Source organism: Pteropus medius, unplaced genomic scaffold (genome assembly GCF_902729225.1).
Source record: "Pteropus medius unplaced genomic scaffold, Ma_sr-lr_union100, whole genome shotgun sequence".
NCBI lineage: Eukaryota > Metazoa > Chordata > Mammalia > Chiroptera > Pteropodidae > Pteropus > Pteropus medius.
In genome coordinates, this window is record NW_024349519.1 from 11342366 (window position 1) to 11355427 (window position 13062).

Below are 13062 nucleotides of genomic sequence, written 5' to 3' on the forward strand. Positions count from 1 at the left end.
AATCAACATATGACCTACAATTGTCTTGAGAACAATATTCTTTGCTGTCAGTGATTTTCTGATCCTAATCAGAATCCCAGAGCACAATGGGATGACTATAAGACCACTTTCACTGGATCTTGACCTTTAATCCAACTTTTCTTGATTTTGGTATAGTGATTCCTATTTCCTTTTACCATTAGAGAGCACTCTAACTTGGCTTTTCTCAAGAGGTCATATGTTTTTAAAGGTGTTATTTCCTAAACTGCATTTTAGGTAACTTTTTTTGAAAATCAGTTTCCTCAGATTTCATCTTCACTGTGAAGATGGCCACTTTATACCCAGGGTAATTTGAAGAGGGAGAGGCCAATTAGATTAAATAATCTTTAAAGATTTCTTGACCACTTGGTGTCCGTAATGCTTGATGTCAGGCAATATCCTACTCTGAGACCGACTCAGACAGAAACTTTTCCAAAGATTTTGCAAGCCAATATTGCATCACCCTCTCCAGTTTCCTCTAAGTTCCTTCTTTTAGGACACCATTATAATCCACTTGTCACAAAGGGCAAGAGGAGAGTTTTTGATACTATCTTTTCCAGAGACTTTGACCTCTTTTGTGATAGTCCAGGATTTATAACACCAATAAATTTAGCAATTTGCTTTGAATTACGAAGTTACCCAACTTTTTCTTATCAGTGAATTTGATTCCTATCAAGGATTCTAAAGCAATTACAATATGAGGGAAGGGAAGATACAAAATTTCAAGCTATTCTCCTTAAGATTAATTTGAGGCCTCAGACCCTGCCACTGTAACTCTTGTCAAAGCCTTTCAGCCAAAGACTCCTGGAACATATCTATAGTTGAACAAGTTGAATTTATTACTCATGGTGGAGAGAGAGAACACACATTATGGGAAACCATGGGATCTCAGTTAGAGGGTATTAAGAAGAGCCTATTAATAAGGTTTGGACTTCAGTTAGGTAATTCTATAAAAGTCTAAGGCAGTAGACTTTGCTCTAGGTTTGTTACTGTCAGTAAGTAATGAATTTTAATGGGATATCTCAATCACAGGGAGACCTGACTCGAAAAAGAATAAAACTACAATTGGTAAAGCAGTAGCAATCTCTCTTCCCCTTATAAGGTGTGTATTGAGTGAGAGGGAGGGGGGGATTGGGGCAGGAGAGAGATGTTTGATATTTTGGTGGTGGCCCATGACCTTGTTTTTGTCTCATCTTATTACAGATTCAGAGTCCTGTCTGCTGTTGGTGTACAACAGGAGAACAACATGGTCTAGCTGTTAGTGTCACATCAGTTTCAGAAACTGCTTTTCTCTTTCTTATTCTTAGGACTCTTCAACATGGCAACATTATTCCTCTTTAAAAGTTCTGATCAATCAAAAATTTAGAGATATCAAATGATTACAAATGAGATAATTTGTATTTTTATAATTACCTTTTATGATTCTATGTAAAAGCGAGGAAAATACCATTTGTTTACTAGTTTGTACAATTTATTTCATACAATTTTATTTCTTTGTACTCCTAAAATTTTATTTCAATGAGATGTTCTATTTCTATAAGGATTTTTAAATTGTTGAATGTAGAGCCCCATTGCTAGTTAGAAGGCCATCCCATATACAGAACCACATTGTCTGCATTATCTTAGTTATCTTTTCTTACTAAATCTTTTTGTTCACCTAGATGGAATTCACCAGTTTTTAGCTAGTTTTTAATTATTTATGTCAGTGTAAATGGAGTGGTAGATAGCCACCAAATAGTTTCCATTGCAATGCTTTTACAGCATTTTAATGACAATAAGGTAGCAGAATTAAGGTTCATCTGGTTATCCTTCCATTTACCCTGTGTAAGAAAGACATCAGTAATTAATAACCACCATTTTAAATGTAAATGTTAAAGCCATTCATTACCGAACATTTCCTAATGTATTGGGTACACTGGAGATGCAATAGTAAGTTACTTGGGTGGACAGACAATGAAGAAGAAAAAATAATACTATTTAACAGTAAATATCGGGCCTCTTCTATCATGTAATCTAAACAGCCCTCCCCGCCCCCACATACCTTTTCTTCTTGGCATTTATCATGACGTAGTAGATATACAGTTGTTTATTTGTTTACAATCTTTCTTCACCAGAAAGAAAATTTCCCTAGAACAAGGCTTAGTCACTCTTTTGTTCATTGCTGTATCGGGGGTGTTTAGAGTACTGCCTAACACTTAGTAAATATTTGATGAAAAAAGTGGCCTTGAATGTGAGAAGATCTTTGTAACTCGATGAACTGTCAGAGGTCACAGTGGCTGGAGATTGAGCAAGGACAGACTGGAATGAGGTGAGGTTGTGGAAGATAAAGGCTTTGCTCTATTGTGTAGCTTAGACTATGGTAATGAGTTTGAATTTTATTCTAATCCAGTGAGAGGTCATTAAAGGTTTTTGACAAGTGAGTAATTTGAGAGCCGCTCTGACTGCTGTGTGGAGAGTGGATTTTAGGATGACAGGGTGAATTATGTCTACAGTTATGAAGCTATTGTGGTAGTCTAGACCTGCATTGTCCAATTTGTGCTACTATTTAAATTTAAATTAGTTAAAATAAATAAAAGTGGTATTAGCCATATTTCAAGTGCTCAGTTGCTACATGTAGTGAGTGACCACCATACTGAACAGTACCGATATAGAACATTCCATCACTGCAGAAAGTTCTATTAATGATTTTAGACAATAGAATATTTTGTCATAAAAGGAGGATGGCAACAATAGTGTGCAAGTGAAGTGGGCAGATTTGGAGATAAAATTGATAGGATTTCTTGGTAGATTGAATATGGAACTAAACATGCAAATCGGGGATGACTCAAGCCTATGGTGTGAGATGTTGGAGATGATATTTATAGAGATGGGAAATATTGGAGGGAGAAATAGATTGGTTGGCCATATTAAACTTTTAATGCTATGCTGCATCCAGATAGAGCTAGCAATAGATAACTGGAGGTGGAACTCAAGCTAGAGGAAATGTTTGGGCCAAAAGTTAAATTTGAGAGTTATTAGCTTCTCACAAATTTCCTTTAGTTAGCCTTTCTCCCACATCATCAATCTCCTCTATCATTCTCATTGGTTTCAAACATGTTCTAGTATTACCCATCATTTAAAACAAAGTCAAACAAGAAATTTAGCTATTGCCCCAATTTTTGTGCTTCCCTGAACAGGGAAATCTCTCACCTAGAGGCCGATGGATTTAGAATGTTTATGGGATCAATGGCTAGAAGATTATGATGACATAAAACATAGCAGGGAAATATTAATAGAGTTGAATAGATAGAAAGTGATGATTTAGAAAGTGGGATGTTCAAAATAAAAATTTCAGCGGTGTCAAATGATTGTAGTTTTTCAGAGCAGTGTTAGTAAAGAATTGAAAGATGAAGAGATTATAGTTCCATTGTATGGTCAAATTCAGTGTTGGCACTTAACTGGCATGCACTAGATCAGTCTCACAAATCTTCACAATCAATGCCCAATCTTATTGGCTGTTGCCCTGCCATACTGGTTATTAAGTATCATACTCAGTCAAGCAACAATTTTGAGGAACACTGGCAAACTGGAACACATCCATAGAGCATAATGACAAGGATGATGAAGGACATGGACACTTGGGCATGTTTAGCTTGGAGAAAAGAAAAGGCAGAAGGATTATAATTCTTCTTTTCAAATAATTATGGAATTCTCATACAGTCAGGCCACATATGAAACTCATTCTGCCTAGTAATATCTAATAATTATTGAGTATTTACCATTATTTAGGCATAGTCCTAAGAACTTATAACTCGCTTAATCTTTTTAACAATCTTATGGAAGTAGGTTATATTATTCTCATTTTAAATATAAGGAAACCAAGTCACAAAAAGATTGAGTAACTTGCCCCTAGTGACATAGTAGAGAAAGTAGAGAAAGTAAGATTCAACCCAAGCATTCTGATTCAAAAATTTATGTTTTGGGCCACTGTACGAACCATGTGGCAGTCATTACTTTGATGTTTTTTGATCATGTTGATGAGAAAGAACAGCCTAGCAATTAGAACTGTTCAAAAAGAGAAAATGCTCATAAGGTCTATGTCATATTTTTAAGTCTAGTAATCATTTGTCCAGGGTTTTTTTTAGAATGAACTCAGTGTTAGATGAAAGATTAAACTAAATGATCTCTAAGTTCTATGTTTAAACTAGTCCTTTACTTCTCATCTAATCACTGCCCATCTTAAACCTACAGATTTTTAAATGTGTTATTTGTATTCCTTAGTCATTAATTGAAATACTGTACTTGACAGAACCAAGGATAGAACCATTTTCATACCATTAAAACCTTCCCTCCAGGTTTTAGCATTGTATGGTTATTTAATCAGTTGTGAAACTTCTCATCCACTTACATTTTATATCTGTTCACAGGGACATTGTAAGATACTTTATTAAGTGCTTCCCTGAAATCAAGATTCATTCAATTTATCTCATTTCCCCTAGCCACCATCTAATTATCTCTTTCAAAAATTAGATTAGCTTAATTTAATGTGGCATGTTAAGGATCCCATGCTGGCTTCGCATGACCACTGAGTCCTTCTCCAAGTTTTCAGAAATCATCTGTCTAATAATTAGCTGTAAAATTTTGCTGAGGTTTATTTTTAACAAACACAATACTTTATATTAATTCATTTAATCCAGTGTAAATCTTATTATTTTTATCTTCATTATGCAGATGAGAAATTGGAGGCACAGAGAGAGGTTTAACAACTTGCCTAGGGCCACATAGGTAATAAATTGCAGAGCTGGTTTGAACCAGCAGTTTGCGGATAAAATCTGTAAGCACTAAGCCACATTACTTCACTAATATATGACCTTGGAAATACCCTGCAACTCTTTGTTTTCTCTGTCTCCTACCTGTCCCCCCACCCAAATCTCTCTTTTAAACAGAGTAATGTTTCCCCATGTCTATTATCTTAAAATTTATGGGAGTTTTGTTGATTCTACCCAGAATCCCTTTGCTTAACATGGTGTATCCTGAAAGGTCTCCATCACTTTCAAAACACCAAAAGTTTCTTGAGGATAAGAATGATGTAGAGAATAACTGTTTCCTTCTTCCTCATTTTTTTCCTAAGGTTTCTGAGATAACATCTTTAAGACAAATCAATAGTATGTTGTTTTAATTCAGGAGAATTTAAATAATAGCATGCACAGATAAATTATAGCAAATATCCTGTAAATACCAGAACCACTTTTGTGCCAAATTTTGTGTTTCTGAATTAGAAAAGTATCCACATTATTCTATATTTGAGCAACCTGCATGTCTTAGTTTGGACTGCTGTAACAAAAATACCATAGTTTGGGTGGCTTAAACAACAATTTCTCAGTTCTGGAGGCCGGGAAGTCCAAAATTCGGTGTTAGATAAGAGCTCACTTCCTGGTTCACAGGCAGCCATCTTCTTGCTGTATATCCTCACATGGCAAAAAAAAAAAAAAGTAAGATAGCTTGTTGGAATCTCTACATAAGGTGACTAATTCCATTCAGTAGGACTCTACCCTCAGACCTAATTACTTCCCAAAGATCTCCCCTCCTAATACCATCACATTGGGGATTAGGATTTCAACATATCAATTTGGGGGAACACAAACATTTGATCCATAGCACTGTCTGTTTCTCTGTCTACTTATCTTCACTAAAATGCCTCTTTTCTCCTCATCACAGATTGACATACAATTGTTTATTATTTTCATATCAATTACTAACCTAGCCTTTTCCCTTTGATCTTTTTAAATCTATACCTTTCCATTATTGCAATCAAATCATGAATTCCATCCTACAAATCTTGATCTTACACTACTGCTAATCATTCCTTTGTCAATATTAATATAGGATTTATATCCCCTCTTTGCCCTCTTTTACCTATGTTATTGCACTGGAGAAGTGTTTTAATTATTGAGTATATTTTACATTTCACCTCATTTTTGTGGCTCCAAGAAAGAGTTTGTCTTGCTATCCAGTAGTGCTTACCTGACTGTGCATTTTAAGACTGATGAGTCTGTGGGAGAAAGAAGTTTTAAACTTATTTTGGAGGATATAATTCAGAAGCAATCACAGAAAAGCAATATTGGGACCAAATTGCCTATCAATGGTAAGTAATTGTTTTAAAATGTTTATTAAAGCAGGTATCACATAGGTCTTGAAGTAGAACATGGGAACACTGGTTTAAGGGTCACTGGTAGTCACCCTGGTCTAATACTGAAAACTAGATAACTTCATTTCAAACCATTTCTTAATACATGAGAAATGGTAGTTCAGATGTATCATCTAAAGTAATAAACTTACTTGGGGTGGATCTATGTTATTTTTATTTAAGAAATAATGATACATGAAAGTCAATTCATTGCTTTTTAAAAGATCCATCAGGGATATTTAAACTGGAACAAAGGTACAGTTCAGTGTGTTTCCACGTCTGTTACCATGTCTTTTTTATTAAGTAACCACCCCCCACCCCAAAAGAGAATATTTTAGCTAAACATGTACTAACTTCTCTGCATAAAATAGAATCAAATTTAATGGTTTTTCTACTGATCCAATCTATTTTAAAGCCAGGATTTTATTAGTTGTGCTTAAAATTTAAAAGCCTAACGAATGTGTTATTAGGAGATTCTCCTGATTGGGGTGTAATTCTGGGAAGAATTCTGATAATCAACTTGCAATGCAAAGAGTTTCTTTTCTTTTTTTTTTTTTTAATGTCACTTTGTTTTATGATAAGGGTGATGGATGGGCTTTCTGAAGAGTCCTTGATTTGAACAGACTAGTGAACCACGCCATTTTTAATTGGTTAAGGATGTTCACCTAACTGACCTTTCTGTCTCCCTTGCCTTCATCTTTCCTTCTCTATATCTCTAAACTGATCCTTCATTCTCATAGTAAAAAATATTTAAGCTGCCTCATTTCTTTTTCTAACTACTTCTCTTTGGGAAGTAAGTTGAATACTAATAAAATACTGTCATTATTTATGTGTAAAAACAGCTCACAGTTGTAAGACCACATATTACCACATATAATGTGGATTACAAATGCAATAAAAACATGCATTAAGGTAGTAAATCTTAATGCACTAAAAACATGTTTGAATAAATACCTTTTGTGCGTTTTTCCCCCCTAAGATTAAGATAGGCATAATTTTGATGGGTTTGCATGTTTTTTTGGAATATGTATCAAAAGGGAAAGAATCCATGTTTTATACATATCTGAAGAGAAAGAAATGAGTTTTGATATATGTAGTAGATAAAGAAATCTACTGTGTTAAAAATTGGTTTTAAATAGATTTCTGGTATAAAAAAGAAATTTTAAGTGAGGAATTTAACAAATGAGCATATCTTATAATTCTCAAATCGTATGACTCTTTTGAGAATTGTAAGCTTAATTTTCTTCATATTTGAAGGACTACTTAAATAAGTCTCTTATTTTTAAATTCCTGGTGGATTTCTTTTTAAATCTGAAACGGAGTAAACATACTGCTAGAAATTTTCCTTATCCTTTTCCTTTATATAAACATTGTATTTTGAATATGTGTAGTATAAAATATTTTGATATATCTAGATATGTTATACTGGAATAACACAAATAATGCCACAGAAAGAACAATGTCTAATAATTTCATAATAAAATACAATATTTTTTTGAAATCAGTTTTTTTGATTTGTCTAATGCTGTGTATATTAAGGCATCAGTTAATTTTACTGATTTTTGCTCATTTTAAAAGCAATTGAAGAAGAGTCTCATCTCTTATTAAAAATCCCAGTGTTGAAGCTATAAAAGAAATAAACACCTCTATTCTGAGATTTTAATAGACTTTCATAAGTATTTCTAATGTTTTGTTACTTTTTAAGGAATAACAGTAGAAAACAATACAGAAAGATGGTCAGCTGAAGACAGATGTGAAATTCCAGTCATTGACCCACTTGTAACAGAAGAGTCTAAGAGAGATACAAATGTGCTGCCAGCCAAGCTTGGGGAACCCAGGGTGGTTGGTGGCCATGTTGCTCTGGCAATGTCATGGCCATGGCTGGTCAGTCTGAAGCACCAAGGACAACATAACTATGGAGGTGTTCTGATTGCCAAACAGTGGGTCTTGACAGTGGCACACTGTAACTTTAGATGTGTGCCTGAGTGGTGCAGGAAGTGCTGGAGCTGTTTGAGGGCCCAGAGTGGGCGAACTCCTCCTGCTCTCCTGTATCTTAAGAAACATTAAGCATCACGCTCCCACTGATACAGTCCCCATCTTGCAAATGAATGGACATACTGTATTAGGTTGACGAAACTTTCTGGGCTTGAGGAATATGTTTACTACTAATAGCTCTTAATTTTAAAAGCTGCTTTCTGCTTCTAGGTTAACTTAGTTAATAAGTAACTAACAATACTCCCTCTTCTTTCATCCTCTATAAAATGGAGGTAATGATATTTTAACATTTTCTCATCAGTCTCTTAACACCATACTTAGAGCACAGGGGTTGCTCAAAGTAGATTACTTTCCTCCTTGCTCTCCAGTTCTGTCTTATCTGATTATCAAGTTAAAAAGGACACTCTTTAAAATCCTTTGAAACTTTGGATAATAATTATGTGTCTCTAAATAACAAATATCTAAAGTTTTTCAATTTTTTAAACTAAAGAAAACTAAAAAAAACCCAAACATTCCACCTACCCGTTCTGGCAACAACTGACTGTTCTCTGTATCTATAAGCTTGTTTGTTTTTTAAATACGTGTGCCTGTGTATTTTTTCTTAGATTCCATACGTAAGGGAGATTACATGGTGCTTTATCTTTCTCTGTCTGACTTATTCCACTTAGCATAATGCCCTTAAGTTTCATCTATGTTGTCACAAATGGCAAGATTTCATTTTTTTATGGATGAGTAATATTCCATTATATATATCCTTTTATCCTTTGATGGATACTGAGGTTATTTCTATATCTTGGCTATTGTGAATAATGCTGCAGTAAATATGGGGTACAGATGTCTTTTTTAATTAATGTTTTTGTTTTCTGTGGATAAATACCCAGAAGTGGGATTGCTGGATCATATAGTAGTTCTTTTTTTAATTTTTAAAGAATGTTTTTTAAAAGAAACATTTTTTTAATCTGAAATTTGATCTCAGTGTGATATAAAATATCTGAAAACTCCTTCCTCAGAAGTGTTAGCTTGATTTTAAATACCGGCCTCCAAGAAGTAGTGAGACAGTTGACACCATCGCATAATGTCCCATAGCTAGGTGAGTAGATATAATGTCTTCAGTGTCTCTAAAATAGGCTTTATAATAAAAGTATCTGTTTAAATAATTTGGTGAGCAGGAAACTTCAATTAATCAAAAACATTTTCTTTACTATCCCCAACTCTTACTCTTAAATAACAAGAAGGCATCCTTATTAAGGCAGTTTTTAGACTTTCACATGCTGAAAATTACCTGGGGACTTTGCTATAAATGATATCTTAGAATCTTAATTCTGAATTTTGATTTGATGAGGTATGTCATGCACATTCCATGATTTAATGCATGTTCTCCCTATACATTTCTTTTAGAAATGTTATATTAGGGAGTTCAGTAGCTTTAACTTTCAGAATCGCTTTCAGTGGCCATTATATAAATATATAATGTATACAATTATGATTGTAATGATATGTAGAATCATTACTTTGAGACATTGTGAATCTTCATTTTCAAAGAAATCATTTTATTTGATGTTATGAAGGCAAGAAACTACTCTAAATTTTTTCTCAAGGATTCAGTTAATGAGAAACCCTCATTTTCTAAGAATTCAAGATAATAAAGACTTTAATGTAAATTAGAAATGTTAATGTATTTATAATAATTTTGAAAAATTATGGCCTCATTAAAAGTGGTATCTATTTTCCCACTCTCTTTTCTTATGACAAGTACTGTCACAGACAACCTGGTAATAGGAAGAAGTTACCTCTCAAACATAGGAAATAGTGATTTCATACCAGTGAAAGCTGTATACACTCACCTTGGCTTCACAGTTTCCTTCTAATGATGCTCTATCCCTGTTGTATCTGGAAAAACCTGTCGAACTAGGTCAGTATGGACAGCTCTTTTCCACATTTTGAACATTTGCCATTTAGTTTATATCTTCCATCTTGCTTAGAAGTGCTGTATGCACTTTTGAAGTTAAGTAAGTATTTCTAAACTTTCTTATATTTTCTCTAAAAGCTAAAGTACCTGCATAAACATTTTACTTTTACGTGTTTTTAATTAATGGATCTAGAAAGGATGTCAAAGAAATACATTTTAACTTTGTCCTATTTATCCTTCTGATCTTGCGAGGTTAACCCAAATACTTAGGAATTTGAACCATCAGATCTTTGATTTTCTGTACCTTCGTGGCTTAGTAAAATCTCGTTCTTTTTAATTGTTTATTTAAACCAAAGCTACTGTGAAAGTGTAGTGAGAAATTGCTAATCTGGCTCTGTCACGTGGTAGCCATTCAATCTTGGGTAGGTCATGTAACTGTTGAGAGCCTCAGTTTTATCATTTGCCAAAAAGGAATAACAGTAACCCACCTATCTGCATAGCACAGGGAAACATTCAGTGAGCAACTATATTGAGGGGAATGTAGCTAAGACCTGTGGATTGTCCCCACTTAGACACCCATGCTTTTATTCTAACTCTCTCCTATGTTTCTGCATTCTTCAACTGTTCCTCTGCCAATAAATAGCCTCACCTCCTTTTTTTATGTCTTTTCAATGCATCTATTCTACAAACCCCAGTCATGGTTCAATTCACCACTTACTTTTTGTGCTTTTAAATTGTACCAGTGAGAGCATCTAGAACAGTGCTTCTCAACCTTAGAGGCACATTTTAATCTCTTGAGTTGCTTTATCACAACCTCAAGAGTGGAGACTTGACTTTTTTTTTTTTCCTTCTTATCTTGCTTTTAAAACTTATTTTAGTTGGACTTTTTATGCTGAGATAATTGTAGATTTACATGTAGTTGGAGAAAATAATACAGAGACACCAATATACTTTTTCCCCAGTTTTCACCAATGGTAACATCTTGTAGGATATTGACACTGATGCAGTAAAGATATATAACATTTCTATCACCACAAGGATCCATACTGTTGCCCTTTTATATTTAATTATGGTACATTAATTATCTGAATACTTTGTGCTATTAAAAAGAATGATGTGGTAGATCTATATGTAATGATGTGAATGATATAACCATAATTTAATAAATTAAGAAAATCAGAATAAGAAAAAGGACCAATTAAAAGATGTGTTGGTAGAGGGAAATGTTTTTTAACTCTAGGAAATTTGGCAGGAAATGGTATAATAGAGCAATGATGATCTGTGAAGACAGAATAACAAGATTTGGAACCAGTTGGCACATATGTAGAGAGATGAGAAGGAAAAAAAACAATTTACAAAGCGTTTTATGTGATTTTATTAAGAAATGGCAATAAAAATGAAGTACAAATCATATAAATCATGATCTAGGATGGCAGATATGTGGAAGCATTTAAGTATATAAAAGTCTGGATGAGAATAAAGTGAAACAACATGAGGAAACAAACACAGGACCACTGCATTCAATATACATACAGTGCACACAGACATACATAAAATCACAATATTTATGTATATACAGATTTTGGTGATGTGAAAATGTGAATGTTTAAATATGTAATGTTTCAATATTGTTTATAATACACCTGTAAAAATGAATTAGATATAAAAATACTTATTAGCTATAAAAATACTAAAAAGTTCAAATTGCTACAAATGTGGTTTTCCCCACTCTTCATGTAGTATATTTAAAGAAAAAAGATAATTATATTCTCCATTGTCATCTCAAAGTCAACAAGGTGATGTCCTGGAGGCACATGGACAAAAAGGTAGATGCATTCTTTAAATGATTGTGGATGAGAAACCAGGAGCCCCACATCTCAGTGCAGGGCATGTATTTCTATTTTCCTAGGAGGATATAGAAATACCTGGAGCAAAGTGGTAACATGTAAATTGGAATGATCCCTTCTGAGTAATTAATAGCTATCATTTCTAGAAGACTTGTTTATTAAATTACAGAATTAAAAAGGTTACTGTTAGGTCAAAGTAGGTATTTCTAGAGTCATCACTGAAAATCAAACAATTCTACGGACTAAATGATAATTGCCTTTTTTCCCCTCATCCTTTTAATTAGGAGAGTTTGTATCTCCAATCTGTTTGCCAGGGAAAGATGATAAAATAAATATACTTTCCAAATGTATGACTGCTGGATGGGGACTAACTGAACCACATCATGAATATATTCACTACCTCTTCCAAGATTAGACTCCAAACAAATACATGCAAAGTCTAAGTATACTGTCTACTCATTTACAATTTTTCTGTATTTTTAACAAGAATGATAATAGAAAAAGTCTTTTTCATAATGGATCTAAGGGTGATAGCTCGAGTTTTAGGCCATCATGTTATTGATGTTAGTTCATTAATACTAGTTCATTGATACTTGTAAAAACTTGTGTTGGAGAATATCTAGGGATTTTATTATCTAATAAGTATTCGTGTGTCCCGTTTATATATAATTACTCCCCAATTGCACTGTGAAAATATACAAACAATTTTGTTTTTACAACAATATAGATGCCACTACTATGAAAACTCATACCTGAAGATATGAGCCTATTCCCAAAGATATGACATGTTTTCTGAAATGATAGACTGGTATAAATGGTAAATAGGTGAAAAGATTATGTGAAAATAACCAGTCCATATGAAGATCAAACCCATGACTTTGGTCTCACTTCCACTGTATTCTACAAATGAATTAATGATTTACAAATATCCAGTAAACTAAAGACAAAGTGGGAATATAGAATGCAATTTCAATTGTCAGCTTACACACAGTGTCAGCACTTAAAGGGGCATGTATTTCTCTTGTCCTAGGAGGATATAGAAATATATCTTCAGCAAAAGTCAAGTCAAAAGAATGAGAGCACCGTGAAAGCAATGGATAAAGTATAAACTTCACATGTAAAAAATA

The 13062-nt window shown here is 33.7% G+C and overlaps 1 protein-coding gene across 1 annotated transcript in view; it reads left to right on the top strand.

Moving 5' to 3' along the window:
• The window catches only part of OVCH1 (ovochymase 1), a 53542-nt gene extending 48852 nt beyond the window's left edge, over positions 1–4690 (top strand). The window contains 1 exon segment of the mRNA XM_039882861.1: positions 1222–4690. The gene's annotated coding sequence lies outside the window, so the exon portion shown is untranslated.
• The last annotated feature ends 8372 nt before the right edge of the window (positions 4691–13062 follow it).